Source organism: Ranitomeya imitator, chromosome 5 (assembly GCF_032444005.1).
Source record: "Ranitomeya imitator isolate aRanImi1 chromosome 5, aRanImi1.pri, whole genome shotgun sequence".
In the NCBI taxonomy this organism is placed as follows: Eukaryota; Metazoa; Chordata; class Amphibia; order Anura; family Dendrobatidae; genus Ranitomeya; species Ranitomeya imitator.
The window spans coordinates 713,022,910-713,039,040 of NC_091286.1; positions in this window are offsets into that span (position 1 = coordinate 713,022,910).

The window sequence follows — 16,131 nt, forward strand, 5'->3', positions numbered from 1 at the left end:
GGTACAATAGGGACAAACAGTAACAAAGTAAATAACCAAGCCAGGAGATCAGAACCGGAGAATCAAGCAGCCAAACAGACAGAAATACTAGGAAAAGGGCAGACAGAGGGAGTTAACAGACACAGGACAAGTCAGGGTTCACATCAGGGCAAATCAAGAGCTATCAGCAGGGTCAGGTTTACAGCCGAAGGCAGAACTATAGCTGACACTGCCAGCAAGATTCATGGGAGCTAAATAGCAAACCTGAACGCAGAATGAGGCAGAGCAAAGTTAACCCTTGACATGATCCATCCAAAAAAAGGGCAGACACTAATAAACTTTGGAATGGATCATGACATTTAGGCTCTCTTAGGGCTAGATCTGCCTAGAGGTCTCCATTTCCCACTTCCCTAGTGTTGGGCTCCCCTTCCCATTGTATCCCTTTGTATTGCACTTAGTTTGTCCAACACTGTGCGTGACAGTATCTTCTCCCTTTCAGTTTCATAACATTGCTTCTCGTGTTTCCATGTGCAAATGAGAATAATGATGATCCCTCTACACTCTGACATTTTTACATACATATTAGTCGTCCAATAACCTGAAAACACCAAGGTTACACTTCGTATCACAATATAACCATCATATCCTCACACACAACGGAAGGGAAAAAGGAGTGTATATATCAGGTCATTACAGAGTGATCTGTTTCACGTGTTTATTTCTGTTAATGTTGATGATTATGGCTTACTGCAATGAAAACCCAAAAGTCATTATCTCAGTAAATTAGAATACTTTATAACACCAGCTTGAAAAATGATTGTAAAATTGGAAATGTTGTCCTACTGAAATGTATGTTCAGTAAATGCTCTCAATACTTGGTTGGGGTCCTTGTGCATCAATTCCTGCATCAGTGTGGCGTGTCATGGAGTTGATCAGCCTGTGGCACTGCTGAGGTGTTATGGAAGCCCAGGTCGCTTTGATAGCAGCCTTCAGCTCGTCTGCATTGTTGTGTCTGGTGTCTCTCATCTTCCTCTTGACAATACTCCATAGATTTTCTATGGGGTTAAGGTCAGGAGAGTTTTATGGCCAATCAAGCTCAGAAAACTCGCCTGACCCATAATTACCCATGATGGGACAAATAAACTTTACAAAAAATAGATTCTCAAAAAATCCCCAAGACCAAAACTCTCGTTTAACCCCTGTGGAGATAGAGCGCCCAAGTGATAAATCCAGCGGCTTTCCCACATTGCCACCTCTGACCCCCAAAGAGATAGTAACATAGTAACATAGTAACATAGTTAGTAAGGCCGAAAAAAGACATTTGTCCATCCAGTTCAGCCTATATTCCATCATAATAAATCCCCAGATCTACGTCCTTCTACAGAACCTAATAATTGTATGATACAATATTGTTCTGCTCCAGGAAGACATCCAGGCCTCTCTTGAACCCCTCGACTGAGTTCGCCATCACCACCTCCTCAGGCAAGCAATTCCAGATTCTCACTGCCCTAACAGTAAAGAATCCTCTTCTATGTTGGTGGAAAAACCTTCTCTCCTCCAGACGCAAAGAATGCCCCCTTGTGCCCGTCACCTTCCTTGGTATAAACAGATCCTCAGCGAGATATTTGTATTGTCCCCTTATATACTTATACATGGTTATTAGATCGCCCCTCAGTCGTCTTTTTTCTAGACTAAATAATCCTAATTTCGCTAATCTGGGTATTGTAGTTCTCCCATCCCCTTTATTAATTTTGTTGCCCTCCTTTGTACTCTCTCTAGTTCCATTATATCCTTCCTGAGCACCGGTGCCCAAAACTGGACACAGTACTCCATGTGCGGTCTAACTAGGGATTTGTACAGAGGCAGTATAATGCTCTCATCATGTGTATCCAGACCTCTTTTAATGCACCCCATGATCCTGTTTGCCTTGGCAGATGCTGCCTGGCACTGGCTGCTCCAGGTAAGTTTATCATTAACTAGGATCCCCAAGTCCTATAGATAGAACCAATACCTTTTACCTTTAGTCCACCTGCATTACATTGAAGGTATTTTTTAACATGTTTGGGCAGGTTTTTGTGTGGACTCCTCAGTGGTCTTGGCCTTCTCGATGTCTCTGCACTGCTTGCGTGTTCTTATTTTTAGTTCACGTGTTGTTAATCCGATATATAGACTTTTTTTTCACAGGCAGGCGGCATGTTATATAACACAACGAGAGGAACACGTAATGTGCTTCCTGATGTTCTAAATGTTGGTACTGTAAAAATTAGAAATGGTCTTGTGTCACGGTTCACGGGGAGGATACCTTTATCATCCCCACCACTCACACCAATTTGTCATGAACCGGGGTTGTTTGATTGCCCCTGGTTCCTTCTGAAGGGGATTTTGCTATATCCCACTTCCCAGTTCCGGTGTGGAACTTGCAGCTCTCTGGCTCCCCCCTTACCCTCAGGTCAGACCGGGTACTGCACCTAGGATAATTAGTCGCTAGAAAGGCTGCCTTACTTTGTACTGGCTATTGGGCACGCTGCAGCGAGGGCAATATAACTACTCTCACTCAGACGGGAACAATAATTATCAACGCCGCCGGTCGCTACACAAACTCCCAACCACACAGGACAAATCCCACTGCCACCAGCTCCGATTTCTTAATTATTAACGGGTCCAGAGTCAACCCAAATTAGTAGCGTAATTCACTTCAGAGGACGTGACCGTACATTATAGAGCAAGGAGAGACAAGCTAATAATTTTATATTTTACTCCCAAAAAGGTTGGCAGTGTTTGCACAAGTATAAAAAGGATATAAAGAAGGCAATTATCGTATGTACAATATAATTACAAATAAAATGGAATTAATGTTGAAAAAATCACTTACATTTCGTTATGTCATATCATCTGATGGTTGACCATGTGCTGTGGGGGAAGGACGAGCATATATCCAGATACATCACACCTGTCTATCAGCAGGACCACAGACAAAGACAAGAGAAGACTGCTGCTTCACTCACTTATTTCCTAGCCTAAAACCCAGGCACTCCCCCTGTGGTGACCTCACTTAGAGGCTGAAACCTACCCTTTACTTAGTTATGGTAACTATTTTTATGCCTAGCTCGCTGTATAAATCTTGTATACGAAAGATACAATGATCAGGATGTGCCCCACTTCAGGGGGATTCTTTTAAGTGTAAACACGGTGTAATTACATGACCCACTTATGGAGAAACCCGCCCTTTGCACTTGATGGGTTTAGCTTCTAGCGATTTCAGGGAGTTATAGATCCTTCGATGGACATCCGGAATATATAATTTTTATATCTTTAGCCCTGATCGGTGTCAATAGACATACCCTTAAAAGAACAACAGAATCTCATGCTTTCTGTACCAGTTCTATCCAGTACCAGTTGGGAGGGGAGGAATGAGGCATGTAGGGAAACCTGCTTGCAGCTCAAAGCCATAAAAATTCTTCAGCGGTGTTGGAAGCTAGTCTCACATTACCACCATATAGCAGGGGAGAGGGAGAAAGAGTGGCTTAGAATTCCAGCCTTGTGCTGGCAGGCACAGTAAACTAGAGCATACATATTAGTCCATATAGTATACAAGAACACATCCAAAGTACATAAACACAAAAAAGATCCCTCGCATAAAAATAAGAGAGATCACATGGATGTATAGTTCAAAAACATAGAAATTTTTATTAAACACATACAATATAAAAATCCTCAACCAATAAGGTCATACAGTTAAAAATACCTCCGATCTAAAGAACAGCAAGTCTCATGCAATGATGTAAATAAACTCCTATAACATTGCTTACATATGGCCCACCTAAATGGTAATTGGCCTAAATAATAGCATAATAATGTGGTAAGTACAAAGCCTACATACGGGAATAACTGTATATATCTAATACAGCACACAACTGCTACCAAATTTACACAGAACAAGAAGTGTATAAACACTAATATATAATGTCTATAAATATACCGCAATAATGCAATACTAACTATGCATGATGGTGCTATAAATATGCCAATAAAAGGTAGCCACTAGAGCTGCATATATGTACAAACTATACTAACTATATGCCGGGGAAACTATATATAGGGGAAATAAGAAGAAAATCGCAATATGGTTGTATGGTACAATAACATAGGTAAATCCTATAAATATGCCGCGATGCAAAAAATGCTACCGCTACTGCAAGAGGGCGATGTATATATATAAAGTCAAGTCTTAGACTAAATAGCCCCGATATCTATCAAAACCGATAGTATGATGGCAAACTAAATGTGCCGCGATGCAAAAAATGCTACCGCTGCTACAAAAGGTGATGTGTATATATAAAGTCAAGTTTTAGACCAAATAGCCCCAATCCCTATAAAAACCGATAGTATAATGGCAAACAATCCCCTTACATACCCCTTACCCCTTTAAATCCCGAGTAGGAGATGAAATATAATTACCACATAAATCAAAGCGCAGGACCTGCTAACTGCCCGACGCGCGTTTCGATAGAATATCTTCTTCCGAGGGCGTGTATACAAGCAGGAAGTGGGCATGTATTTAACCTAATGCTAACCAATCAGGAATTAGAATGCTGCTCACGTGATTTAGAAAAAAAGGGAAATGACCTCATTATAATCACATGTGGTTTTTACCTGGATATCAGGACGCATTATGGTCGGACTATGGAGACTACAGTGCTTTAGTGCGCAGGCGTACACTATATGAACGCACATAATGAAACGCCACAAAAAAGTTAAAATGTGCTCATGTTGTACTTCTGTGATAAGAATCCGCATCCTATATAAGGACCGCAAAGTTAAAATATAAAATTTTAACTGGTTTTAAACGGCGCATGCGCTATCGTGGTCCACACGCCACCAGGATCCACCCTCCGGCGGCGGTGAAGAACCCAGCACGCTGACCCAGCATATGCCGTGCGAGAGCGCTGAGGAGTCCTGTGCCGACAGGGGGAGAATCCAGCGGGGATCACAAGGCGCATGCGCACTACCAGTGTGTAATGTATTTGCCAAATGGCTGTGATACCATCACTGTAACATTAACAAAGACGATAACAAACCAATATACAATAAATATTGTTACAAACCAATATACAATAAAGAAAGTGATGAAACGTCCCAAGTCAGAAGGTCCGGGTATCCAGGCTGATGATCTGTATAATAGTTCTTGTAATATTACCACTCCGAATATAGTCCTTATTTAGCAAAATTAGATGGTAGTTTTGCAAGGTAATTGAAGCGGCACCAATCCCAAAATTCATAATACGATGTAACCATGGTGAACAGCATAAATAATCAATCTGAAGGTAAGTGGATGATATAGTTGAGAGGCTCTATAGCTACAAACAAAGACAAAAATATATTAAAAAGGATAATATTAAAAACAACCCAAAACCCCATAAAACTGTGTCAGAATGAGACAGTGACAATGGACCAAATGAACCGCAGAACTATAAAAAGGCACCAAATCCCAAGTTCTCATTCAAACCCTGAGGGGTCATGGTGCCCAACCTATAGATCCAACGACTCTCGGTCTGTGCTAATAATCTGCCCAAATCACCACCGCGAACACCCATGGAGATCATATCGATACCTTTGATCACCAGGCCATTAGTACTGGAGTTGTGAAATTTCTTAAAATGGCGAGGTAAAGTTTTTAAGCTGGTATCATCCTCACTACTTTTCGCTCTTTCAATGTCTCTACAGTGTTCGCGAATGCGGATTTTAAGCTCACGAGAGGTAAGACCGATATATATCTTCCCGCATGGACACGTAGCGTGATAAATCACACCTTTGGAGGAACAGTTGATATTTTTGCGGATTTCAAATTGTTTTGAACCATCAAAATTGGTAAAAACTTTAGTCTTAATTGTGTTAGCACAGGCCTTACAAAGACCACATGGGTAAAACCCAGCATTAGTGCCCGCCCCCGTCTTATTATTAGATCTACCAGGATTATAAAAACTGTGTACCAACATATCTGATAGATTCCTAGATCTCCTAGCTGTTATCAGGGGTTTAAAAGGTAGAATTCTTTTCAATATAGGGTCAGTAAGTAACACCTGCCAATGTTTATCCACGACATTCCGGAATTCATCCCATTTATTGTGGTATGTGGTAATCAACCTAACACCTCCCTGATCTTTAACTCCAGTTTTATTTGTAGACCCATATAAAAGTTCTTGCCTGGTTGTACCAACTGCCCTGTTGTAACCCCTTCTTATACTCTTTTTACTATAACCCCTATCCTGAAACCGTTCAGCCAAATCCTTGGCCTGAATTTGAAAATCGATAGGATCTGAGCAAATCCTCTTGGCACGGAGAAACTGGCCAATTGGAATACCCCTAATAGTGGAAAGGGGGTGGGAGGAGGTGGCATGTAAGAAGGAGTTTGTTGCAGTTGGTTTCCTATATAGGTTGGTTTGAATCTGACCATTTGTGTCCACACTTATGGAGAGATCCAGGAATTCCACTACTCTACCAACATGGAAAGTGAGATGGATATTTAAGTCATTACTGTTAAGCTGAGTCATAAAGGAATTGAGGTCACTTAAAGAACCTTCCCATATAAACCAAATGTCATCGATGAACCTCATCCAGCCTGAAATCAGGCTGGAAAGAGGCATCGGTGAACATACAAATATCTCACGCTCCCATGCTCCAAGGAAAAGATTGGCATATGAGGGGGCACAACTGGCCCCCATTGCCGTACCTTGGAGCTGAAGGTACGTAACGTTTTTAAAGATGAAAACATTGTGTGTCAAAGCATAACTCAGCAACAGCATAAGCAACTCAACCAAATCACGATCCATATTGCTAGAAATTAGAAATAACCTTGTCGCTTGAAGCCCATCCTCATGACGGATAGATGTATATAGGGCTTCGACATCGGCGGTTACCATTACCGCCGAGTCACTAAGGCACAGTAAACTGCAGCTAAGAGCTCTGTATGTGTAATGGAAGTAATAAGGACCCCTTCCTATTTCCTGACACCTTGTATGTGCTGCATGGGAAAAAACAGCATTTACTGTGTTTGCAGGATTCAGCTTTGACCGAGTCGGATTATATAAACCATGTACTGGCAGATCCCAGAGATTTTTTGATCCACTTGCTAACACCAGTGGTTTTTCAGGTGAAAACTTTTTCCATACGGGATCGGAAAGAGTGCATTCCATTGAACTGGGGCCATTTATTGTGATATGTTGTAATCATCCAAACTTGATCAGATTTTTCATCTGGTGTTGCCTTCTCGCCATATAAGTCATTAGGTGATGTACTTTCCGCCTTTCTATATCCTCTCCTAATGTTTGTTTGACTATAACTTCTTTCTTTCTTCTTTCAATGTTCTTTTTATTGAAAAGCACGTTATACAATCTTTTTCAGTGAGTTAACGATAACATAAATCAATTTTAGAAAATAGAGTATAATACAAGAGTATCACTTGTTTCTAAATCTTAAAGTTTCATTTGTTAGGCATATATATATATTCATACATAGTATCTATTGGTCAAATAAAGTAACCTCTATTCTTGGCCTAGATTTGATAGAAATCTGGTAAAGAAAAGGATATCAACCTGTACATTTGAGATAAAGAAGAGATAGAAAAGAAGAGAAATGAAGGTTAGGGTCAGAAGAGTAGGGATGGGGAGGGGGGGGAGGGGTACCTTGATACCTGGGATGATAGTATTATGGCTTAAGGTGCTGTTTCTGCTACTCTTGAAAGGAAAGCTTGTTGTGTTCTGTAAAGTGTCCATGGTTTCCAGACACGGTTGAAATTTTCTATATTATGGTTGACTCTGGCAGCCAATTCTTCGATGTGGTATATGTTGTGAATTCTGTGGCTGAATTCACTCCTGTGGTCACAAGTGGTACTGCAGCTTCTGAGCTTCCTCCCTCAGGTGTTCTGGTGAGCTCGTTAACTGCTTCATTACTTAACTCCGCCTGATGCTGCTATCCTTGCTCCTTGTCAATGTTTCAGTGTTGGATCTGAGCTTCTCCTGATTGTTCCTGTGACCTGCTGCTCTGTATAGCTAAGTGCTTTTTGCTTTTTTGTTGCTTTTTTTCTGTCCAGCTTGTCTTTTGTTTTGCTGGAAGCTCTGAGACGCAAAGGGTGTACCGCCGTGCCGTTAGTTCGGCACGGTGGGGTTTTTTTGCCCCCTTTGCGTGGTTTTGCTTTAGGGTTTTTTGTAGACTGCAAAGTTCGCTTTACTGTCCTCGCTCTGTCCTAGAATATCGGGCCCCACTTTGCTGAATCTATTTCATCCCTACGTTTTGTCCTTTCATCTTACTCACAGTCATTATATGTGGGGGGCTGCCTTTTCCTTTGGGGAATTTCTCTGGGGCAAGTCAGGCCTATTTTTCTATCTTCAGGCTAGCTAGTTTCTTAGGCTGTGCCGAGTTACCTAGGTAGTTGTTAGGCGCAATCCACAGCCGCTTTTAGTTGTGTTTAGGATAGGATCAGGTGTGCAGTCTACAGAGTTTCCACGTCTCAGAGCTCGTTCTTGTATTTTTGGGTATTTGTCAGATCACTGTGTGCGCTCTGATCGCTAAGCACACTGTGTTTCTGGATTGCCTTCATAACACCTGTCATTAGCAAACATAACAGTACAAGGAGCCAAACTAATGATTCTCAATAGAGGGAAAGAAAAAGTTCTGACATCATTTTTTTTTTCTGCTCTGTGTTCACTTTTTTTTTTTCCCCTAGACATTTGGGTGATTCTGGACACAGGTGTGGACATGGATATTCAGGGTCTGTGCTCTTCAATGGATAATCTCGTTATAAATGTACAAAAAATTCATGATACTATTGATCAGAAATCTATGTTAGAACCAAGAATTCCTATTCCTGATTTGTTTTTTGGAGATAGAACTAAGTTTCTAAGTTTCAAAAATAATTGTAAGCTATTTCTGGCCTTGAAACCTCATTCTTCTGGTAATCCTATTCAACAGGTTTTGATTATTATTTCTTTTTTGCGCGGCGACCCTCAAGACTGGGCATTTTCTCTTGCGCCAGGAGACCCTGCATTGAGTAGTGTCGATGCGTTTTTCCTGGCGCTCGGATTGCTGTACGATGAGCCTAATTCAGTGGATCAGGCTGAGAAAAATTTGCTGGCTTTGTGCCAGGGTCAGGATGATATAGAAGTATATTGTCAGAAATTTAGGAAATGGTCAGTACTCACTCAGTGGAATGAATCTGCGCTGGCAGCTTTGTTCAGAAAGGGTCTCTCTGCGGCTCTTAAGGATGTCATGGTGGGATTTCCTATGCCTGCTGGTTTGAATGAGTCTTTGTCTTTGGCCATTCAGATCGGTCGACGCTTGCGCGAGCGTAAATCTGTGCACCATTTGGCGGTACTGCCTGAGGTTAAACCTGAGCCTATGCAGTGCGATAGGACTATGACTAGAGTTGAACGGCAGGAATACAGACGTCTGAATGGTCTGTGTTTCTACTGTGGTGATTCCACTCATGCTATTTCTGATTGTCCTAAGCGCACTAAGCGGTCCGCTAGGTCTGCCGTCATTGGTACTGTACAGTCCAAATTCCTTCTGTCCATTACCTTGATATGCTCTTTGTCGTCGTTTTCTGTCATGGCGTTTGTGGATTCGGGCGCTGCCCTGAATCTGATGGATTTGGATTATGCTAAACGTTGTGGGTTTTTCTTGGAGCCTTTGCGGTGTCCTATTCCATTGAGAGGAATTGATGCTACACCTTTGGCCAAGAATAAACCTCAATACTGGGCCCAGCTGACCATGTGCATGGCTCCTGCACATCAGGAAGTTATTCGCTTTCTGGTGTTGCATAATCTGCATGATGTGGTCGTGTTGGGGTTGCCATGGCTACAAACCCATAATCCAGTATTGGATTGGAATTCCATGTCGGTATCCAGCTGGGGTTGTCAGGGGGTACATGGTGATGTTCCATTTTTGTCGATTTCGTCATCCACCCCTTCTGAGGTCCCAGAGTTCTTGTCTGATTATCAGGATGTATTTGAAGAGCCCAAGTCCGATGCTCTACCTCCGCATAGGGATTGTGATTGTGCTATCAATTTGATTCCTGGTAGTAAATTCCCTAAAGGTCGATTATTTAATTTATCCGTGCCCGAACACGCCGCTATGCGCAGTTATGTGAAGGAATCCCTGGAGAAGGGACATATTCGCCCATCGTCATCACCACTGGGAGCAGGGTTCTTCTTTGAAGCCAAGAAGGATGGTTCGCTGAGACCGTGTATTGATTACCGCCTTCTTAATAAGATCACTGTTAAATTTCAGTATCCCTTGCCATTGTTATCTGACTTGTTTGCTCGGATTAAGGGGGCTAGTTGGTTCACTAAGATAGATCTTCGTGGTGCGTATAATCTGGTGAGAATCAGGCAAGGAGATGAATGGAAAACTGCATTCAATACGCCCGAGGGTCATTTTGAGTATCTGGTGATGCCGTTCGGACTTGCCAATGCTCCATCTGTGTTTCAGTCTTTTATGCATGACATCTTCCGTGAGTATCTGGATAAATTCCTGATTGTTTACTTGGATGACATTTTGATCTTCTCAGATGATTGGGAGTCTCATGTGAAGCAGGTCAGAATGGTTTTTCAGGTCCTGCGTGCTAACTCTTTGTTTGTGAAGGGATCAAAGTGTCTCTTCGGTGTGCAGAAAGTTTCATTTTTGGGGTTCATCTTTACCCCTTCTACTATCGAGATGGATCCAGTTAAGGTCCAAGCCATCCAGGATTGGATTCAGCCGACATCTCTGAAAAGTCTGCAAAAGTTCCTGGGCTTTGCTAATTTTTATCGTCGCTTCATCTGTAATTTTTCTAGCATTGCCAAACCATTGACCGATTTGACCAAGAAGGGTGCTGATTTGGTTAATTGGTCTTCTGCTGCTGTGGAAGCTTTTCAGGAGTTGAAGCGTCGTTTTTGTTCTGCCCCTGTGTTGTGTCAGCCAGATGTTTCTCTTCCGTTCCAGGTCGAGGTTGATGCTTCTGAGATTGGAGCAGGGGCGGTTTTGTCACAGAGAGGTTCTGATTGCTCAGTGATGAAACCATGTGCTTTCTTTTCCAGGAAGTTTTCGCCCGCTGAGCGTAATTATGATGTGGGCAATCGAGAGTTGCTGGCCATGAAGTGGGCATTCGAGGAGTGGCGTCATTGGCTTGAAGGAGCTAAGCATCGCGTGGTGGTATTGACTGATCATAAGAACTTGACTTATCTCGAGTCTGCCAAGCGCTTGAATCCTAGACAGGCCCGTTGGTCGTTATTTTTTGCCCGCTTCGACTTTGTGATTTCGTACCTTCCGGGCTCTAAAAATGTGAAGGCGGATGCTCTGTCTAGGAGTTTTGTGCCCGACTCTCCGGGTTTATCTGAGCCAGCGGGTATCCTCAAGGAAGGAGTCATTGTGTCTGCCATCTCCCCTGATTTGCGGCGGGTGCTGCAAAAATTTCAGGCGAATAAACCTGATCGTTGTCCAGCAGAGAAACTGTTCGTCCCTGATAGGTGGACTAATAAACTTATCTCTGAACTTCATTGTTCGGTGTTGGCTGGTCATCCTGGAATCTTTAGTACCAGAGAGTTAGTGGCTAGATCCTTCTGGTGGCCATCTCTGTCACGGGATGTACGTACTTTTGTGCAGTCCTGTGGGATTTGTGCTAGGGCTAAGCCCTGCTGTTCTCGTGCCAGTGGGTTGCTTTTGCCCTTGCCGGTCCCAAAGAGGCCTTGGACACATATTTCGATGGATTTCATTTCTGACCTTCCCGTTTCTCAAAAGATGTCAGTCATTTGGGTGGTCTGTGATCGCTTTTCTAAAATGGTCCATCTGGTGCCCTTGGCTAAATTGCCTTCCTCCTCTGATTTGGTACCTTTGTTCTTTCAGCATGTAGTTCGGTTGCATGGCATTCCTGAGAATATTGTTTCTGACAGAGGTTCCCAGTTTGTTTCGAGGTTTTGGCGAGCCTTTTGTGGTAGGATGGGCATTGACCTATCCTTTTCCTCGGCTTTCCATCCTCAGACTAATGGCCAGACCGAACGAACCAATCAGACCTTGGAAACATATCTGAGATGTTTTGTTTCTGCAGACCAGGATGATTGGGTGTCCTTTTTGCCGTTGGCTGAGTTCGCCCTTAATAATCGGGCCAGCTCGGCTACCTTGGTTTCTCCATTTTTTTGCAATTCTGGGTTCCATCCTCGTTTCTCTTCAGGACAGGTTGAGTCTTCGGACTGTCCTGGTGTGGATTCTGTGGTGGATAGGTTGCAGCAGATCTGGACTCAGGTAGTGGACAATTTGATCTTGTCCCAGGAGAAAGCTCAACTTTTCGCTAATCGCAGACGCCGTGTGGGTCCCCGACTTCGTGTTGGGGATCTGGTTTGGTTATCTTCTCGTCATATTCCTATGAAGGTTTCCTCTCCTAAATTTAAACCTCGTTTTATTGGTCCGTATAGGATTTCTGAGGTTCTCAATCCTGTGTCTTTTCGTTTGACCCTCCCAGACTCCTTTTCCATACATAATGTATTCCATAGGTCGTTGTTGCGGAGATACGTGGCACCTATGGTTCCATCTGTTGAGCCTCCTGCCCCGGTTTTGGTGGAGGGGGAATTGAAGTATATTGTGGAGAAGATTTTGGATTCTCGTGTTTCTAGACGGAAACTCCAGTATCTGGTTAAATGGAAGGGTTATGCTCAGGAAGATAATTCCTGGGTTTTTGCCTCTGATGTTCATACTTCCGATCTTGTTCGTGCCTTTCATGCGGCTCATCCTGGTCGGCCTGGGGGCTCTGGTGAGGGTTCGGTGACCCCTCCTCAAGGGAGGGGTACTGTTGTGAATTCTGTGGCTGAATTCACTCCTGTGGTCACAAGTGGTACTGCAGCTTCTGAGCTTCCTCCCTCAGGTGTTCTGGTGCGCTCGTTAACTGCTTCATTACTTAACTCCGCCTGATGCTGCTATCCTTGCTCCTTGTCAATGTTTCAGTGTTGGATCTGAGCTTCTCCTGATTGTTCCTGTGACCTGCTGCTCTGTATAGCTAAGTGCTTTTTGCTTTTTTGTTGCTTTTTTTCTGTCCAGCTTGTCTTTTGTTTTGCTGGAAGCTCTGAGACGCAAAGGGTGTACCGCCGTGCCGTTAGTTCGGCACGGTGGGTTTTTTTTGCCCCCTTTGCGTGGTTTTGCTTTAGGGTTTTTTGTAGACTGCAAAGTTCGCTTTACTGTCCTCGCTCTGTCCTAGAATATCGGGCCCCACTTTGCTGAATCTATTTCATCCCTACGTTTTGTCCTTTCATCTTACTCACAGTCATTATATGTGGGGGGCTGCCTTTTCCTTTGGGGAATTTCTCTGGGGCAAGTCAGGCATATTTTTCTATCTTCAGGCTAGCTAGTTTCTTAGGCTGTGCCGAGTTGCCTAGGTAGTTGTTAGGCGCAATCCACAGCCGCTTTTAGTTGTGTTTAGGATAGGATCAGGTGTGCAGTCTACAGAGTTTCCACGTCTCAGAGCTCGTTCTTGTATTTTTGGGTATTTGTCAGATCACTGTGTGCGCTCTGATCGCTAAGCACACTGTGTTTCTGGATTGCCTTCATAACACCTGTCATTAGCAAACATAACAGGTATAGTTGTTCTATTTTAAGATGTAGTTGGGTGGCTGTGGGTATTGTCTTGGTGTTCCAGTGCAGTGGGATTAAAGATTTCCCCGCTGCTATGATGAATTGAGCTAATTTGTCAGCTGCTTTGTCGTTTGTCCAAATTGGAATGTGCAGGAATATATTTTCGGGTCTACATGTAGTGCGCTTATTTAGTAGTTTATATATCATTGAGTTAACCTCTTTCCATAGGGGGGCTAAGGTCGGGCAAGACCACCATATGTGTAGGTAGTTACCTTCTGCAATGCCACATCTCCAGCAGTCAGCAGACGCCGCATGATGCCATCTTTGGATCTGTTTGGGTGTGATATACCATCTAGTGACTAGTTTAAAAGAATTTTCTTGGATTCTTACACACTTTGAGTAACCGTGTGAGGTCCTATAAATGTGTTTGATTTGTGAGTCTGTGAAGGTATGACCTAAATCTTTTTCCCATCTGGTTAGATAGGCGCGCTTCAGTGTAGTGTCTATTTTGATTAATGATTGATATATAGTTGACAGGACCTTGGTAGGAGGTCTCAGCTCCGCACATAGTCTTTCATAGGCGGTTAATGTTCTATTAAGATTTGCCTGGCAGCTATATTGATTTATTATATAAGATAGTTTTCTGTGTTGCAGGAAAGTTAGGCCTGAGAGACCTGGGATTTTATGTAGTTCTTCTAATGATATAAGGACACCATCTTCAATTATGCGCTCTAATGGAATTTGTGTAACTTGTTTTGGGAGGGAATCTAACAGGTCTGAGATTTTTGCTAAGGGTGATAAAGGTGGAGCCAAATTATGGCAATATTTTTCCCATATTTTAATTGTGGCTAAGGTGTGTATGTTTTTTATTTTTGTTGGGGTAAGGCCAACGTTTGGTCCGAGTAGTATAGATCTCAAGGGGATAGGCGACATTTCTTCTTCTATACTTAGCCATTGTTTGCTTTCAGTATTTCTGATCCAATTAGTTGTTCTTGAAATGTGTGCTGCATGATAATATTTTATTATGTCTGGAGCGCTCATTCCTCTCATCTCTTTTGGTAATGTTAGGGTTTTTGAATTAATCCGCGGTTTACTTTTCCGCCAGATATAACTAAAAAAAAGGGAATGCACTTTAGAGAGGTAGGATGAAGGGATTTGGATTGGGAGCATGTTAAATACGTATAGAAACTTTGGCAGGATTATGCTTTTTAATATATTTTTTCTGCCTATCCACGACAGATGTGTGTCCTTCCAAGAATGGAGGGTTTCGGTTGTGTTTCTGAGTAGCTGATTGAAATTTAGTTCAAATAAGTCTTTGTCTGACGCGCACAACTGTATACCCAAGTATTTAAGGCTTTTTGGTTGCCAAGGGAATGAATATGTTAGTTTAAGCTTATTTACTACATGTATTGGCAGGCCTAAGTTTAAGAATTCGGATTTTGTTTCATTTATTTTGAAGTTTGATAACTCGCTAAACCTTTCTAGGATAGCTAGTATGGCTGGGATACTCCTCAGTGGTCTAGAGATTACCAACAATAGGTCATCCGCAAAAGCTGCAGTTTTGTAGTGGGCTCCCTGCATTTGTAGGCCTGTTATTTCATTACATTGTTGGATGGCTTGTAAGAGTGGTTCGAGTGATAGTACAAATAATAACGGGGATAAGGGGCAGCCTTGCCTCGTGCCGTTGTGAATCTGAAATGAGTCTGTCAATGATCCATTAAGTTTAATTTTAGCTGAGGGGCATGAATACATTCCCATAATGGCGGATATTGCTGATGGGGTAAAGCCAAATTGTGATAATGTTTCCTGTAGGAAAGTCCAGTCGACCCTATCAAATGCCTTCTCGGCATCAATACCCATTAGAGCCATTGGTAGCTTTCTTAGTTTAGCATATTGCATTAAATGTAGAATTTTGTAAGTATTGTCTTTCCCCTCTCTTCCTTTGACGAATCCAGATTGGTTCAAGGAGATTAATTGAGGGAGCACCGCCGCAACCCTGTCTGCCATCATTCTCGCATATATCTTCAGATCCGTATTTAACAATGATATGGGTCTATAACTGCCACATTGTTCCGGATCTTTCCCTTCCTTATAGATCAGTGAGATTCTGGCTTCAAGTAGCTGTCGCGGTGCCACCCCCCCCTCCCGAAGACCATTACACATGTTAAGTAAATGGGGGAGCAAGATCTCAGAATTGGTGCTGTAGTAGTGAGTCGAGAAGCCGTCTGGGCCCGGTGCTCTCCCTTTAGGACACTTCGACAGGGCCGACCGGAGTTCCACAAGAGTAAATGGCTTTATTAGTTGTGCTTGTTGTGGTTTAGATATTGTTGGGAGCTTTAAGTGTTTTAAAAAGGATTGGATATCTTGTTTCTTTTGGTTTTTTTCTTTTTCTCCTTCTTCCGGGCGTAATTGATATAGAGATTTATAGTAGGACAAGAATTCTTTCTCTATCTCGGAGTAATTTTGGGTCTTTGAACCTGACTTTGTTTTAATAAGATGAATAAATGTGCGGGCCTGTCTTTTTTTTATTAGCGACATGGTTAGTTTTGAGGCCTTATC